At 43.9% G+C, this 3,324-nt stretch overlaps 1 protein-coding gene across 1 annotated transcript in view; it reads right to left on the bottom strand.

Annotated features, from left to right (window-relative positions):
• ntm (neurotrimin) overlaps positions 1–3,324 on the bottom strand; it is a 519,740-nt gene that overhangs the window by 500,851 nt on the left and 15,565 nt on the right. The gene's annotated exons all lie outside the window — the stretch shown is intronic.

Here is a 3,324-nt window from a genome sequence, read left to right as displayed (position 1 = left end):
TGTTATCTTCCCTTGATTTCAAATCAGATAAAAAAGAACATACGGAAGATTTAGGAAAGTATCTCAGGGCCGCAACAGGTTGATTGTATCAGCAGTGATATGTAGGGAGTGAGGAGTTGCAGCGTTCGAGGGTGTGTAGCCACAGTCACGGCGTGCCGCCTCCATAGCTCTGAATCTCTGCAGCTCTTAGTTATGCTGTTATAGTTTTAGACTGCCGGGGGACTTCCTATGACATACTGAGCTTCTCTCTCCTCTTTCTTTCCATTTGTGTGCATCCATGTCCCAGAAATGCTTGTTACTAACCTAGCTCTGGGGAGCTTATTCCCCGGAGTCCTTATGTTTTTTTTTCACCCAGCATGTTTCCCTGGATTAGGATGGCACCTAATTCATGGTTGCAGCTGTCGCCGTGGTCCTGCTCCACGCCCTGCTGTGCCCTGTTACACCCTGCTACGTCCTGCAACGTCCTGCCACGCCCTGCTGTGCTCTGCTGTGCCCTGCCATGCAATTGAAGCTATTTCCAATTACTGACACACGAACTACAGGTAAGCGGATTAAAATACAGACAATGGAATTCCCATATCACAGCAAGGGCACTCCAAGCAGGAAAACACAAAAAGGAAGCAAAAGATTAGATCAGATAGCATGACAGAAAGCTGCTTTTCTTCACCACAGGGTTCATGTTGGGGATATGGTTCAGTATTTATACTGTAGCCATTTTGTTTCTTTGCTAGATAAACTGTAGTTTCAACTCCTTTCATGATCCTCTGGCCACTCCGTCTGGCTGGCTTTGGATGCTTCTTCCTTCTTGATTTTTGGAATCCTGGCCTCCAAAATACTATTTTCTGCATGAGAAGCCAAGTTCTTATGTGCAGCTCCAAACACTCTAACTCCCACAGTGCAAGCAACAGCTATGGCTTCAATCAAAAACACTACAGCAGTGGCTCCAGTGTCCAGTGGCCAAAACTACTGCACTGTGGCTTGATCTTCTGTGCATCTCCCAACTACTCCAACATGTGTGTGCTCTGTTCAGGGAAATTTGGCTTTACTGAAATGGGCAACAACACTTAGTGCTTATGCCTTCCTGACAAAATACAAATTAAAGGTTTAGTTTAATTGAAGGCTTAGGCCCAGCGCCTAAGCATATGAACGACTAAACAATGTGGAGGGCATCTGGACAATGCTTGGGACCCGTGTCCGCTCGTTGTCTTCTGCACACATGTGCTGCATGATGGTTTGCATACACAGCACAGCAGCACAAAATTAATATAATAATAATTGATAATATCCGTGAGATGGTTTCATCAAGAGGCATGGCCAGCAGTACATTTTCTTTGTCACGGCACTTCCAGTCAGCCAGCTAACTTTGTCATACCAGGAGAGCTGAAAAGACCTGTTACTTAGCCCTATCTTTTGCACTAAACCAATCTTAGGTGTTGATCTGCCCTGCTGTTTAATTCTAAGTTTCTCCTCGTAAGGAAGACTTTCAAATGGCTTTGCCAAAATCAGGTCGACAATATTAGCATTGTCTGCCATTGTGTGCAGTTTGCTAGCTGGCTAGTTCACCCCTACAACACTAGCCTAGCCTACTGTATGAATGAATGAATGAACAAACTATCTAACAAAACAATATTAAACTCAAAGGAGGAAATGTGGGAATTAGGTTAAACTGAAACAAGGAATGTGATGTAATGTGTAAGCAAATACCAAGAAATAGGTTGCAGCAGTTCGTCTTTGGAATACACTTGCAAAATCCATGATGGGACTGAGCTGAGCTCTGCTCGAATAGCTTCAGTGACTTTTTATAGTACAAAATTGCTGTCAATCAAAAGGAGATGCAGGCTTTCGACAGACCCTCCAATCATCACGCAGAGCCCAGAGTCCAGGCCAGCCCACTCCTCCATTGACCCCCCAGAGATGCCGTGCGTCCGTAGGCGGGACATAATCGCAGCATTTATCCAATAACCGTCTAGTTTCGAAGCACTGAAAAAAACTGCTCAAAGCAGCCCCATTGAAGTCAATGGACGCCAGGCTTCAACCATAGACAGTATATAAGTGGACCAACAGATCCCGTTGCTCTGGACGGAGACCAGTGAAGGCCTTTAGAAGCACTTTTCCGGTGAGCGCTGTGTGTTACTGCGCAGCCTCCAACTGAGAGAGACGACATAAATGTGATGTGAGCAACGTGTCTGAAAGTTGTAAGTCTTCTGGTAGCTGTATTCCCAATCTTGCAGAGATGGAGAGCGTAGGTATATGTAAGGAGATAACACAGGCACAGGCTAATTATTGCTAACTAAAATGCTAGTTAACATTAGTAATTAAACTTAAACAGCTAATGGAAGTCCAAACTGCCTGTGAGCTTCTCCTGTACTATACGGTAATTCCTCTACTATGCGACAGTAAGTCGCGTGGTTATGACCCAATCGTTAGCCTATTTTTACAAAAACGTCTGCTACGGAGCCATAACGTGAGGTACAAGGTAATGGAGCCTTTTATACATTGTCGTGTTTCTTTAGAAATAAACAATGGACAAATAAAGTCTTTAAAGCCCATGTTGCAGGGTTTATTTTCTAATGAATTTGTGCAATTTGCTTGTTGGTAATAAACATTTAAACTGTTACCCAACAACATCAAATACAATGGATATCACAAAACGGAATAAAATACGAAAAAGTAGTACTATTTTACAGCGATTTGCAATGATTCTCTTTTCCCCCACAATGCATTGCATTACGTCACGTTGGGGAGACGACAGACGAAAGCCCCGTCTCTGTTCACTGTCTATGTGCCACTGGTGTTGCAAAATATGGCTTTTGGAATCGACCGAGTCCACGTGGCTTTATTATGTGTATAATAATATTGGAGGGAAAGTGAAACACAGCTTGGACGGGGATGCTGTTCGGCTTTTCACAAGTTTAGACAGCTAGCTACGCCGACGTTTGCTAACGTTAGCGCAACAGCGTTAGCCTAGACTGCTAGCTAGGTAAATATTACGACTGCCTTCGGAGTTTCCTATCTGCGTCCACGTTGTCAACATAAGACATGTTGCGTTAGTGCTCCTTTTGTACCATCATTTTATTGAATGAAATGTTAAGCTTTGCTCCTACGAGATGGGTGGGTTTTTGTTAGCTACATACAAAGCTAACTGGCTATAGTTAGCATGTATGCTAGCGGAATTAGCTAACGTTGCATAACCAGCCAGCAACTTCGGCAATCAGCAGTAGTTTCGGTAAGCTAACCACGACAGTATTGTCGCCCACAATCAACCTCTCCTGCTAAAAGCAGTCAATCTGCAGTGATGTTTGAAATAGAGACGCTTGTGGATGT

The sequence above is a fragment of the Sander lucioperca genome, chromosome 13 (genome assembly GCF_008315115.2).
Source record: "Sander lucioperca isolate FBNREF2018 chromosome 13, SLUC_FBN_1.2, whole genome shotgun sequence".
NCBI lineage: Eukaryota > Metazoa > Chordata > Actinopteri > Perciformes > Percidae > Sander > Sander lucioperca.
Note: the sequence above shows the minus strand (reverse complement) of the source record. Positions and strands in the feature narration are given on the sequence as shown.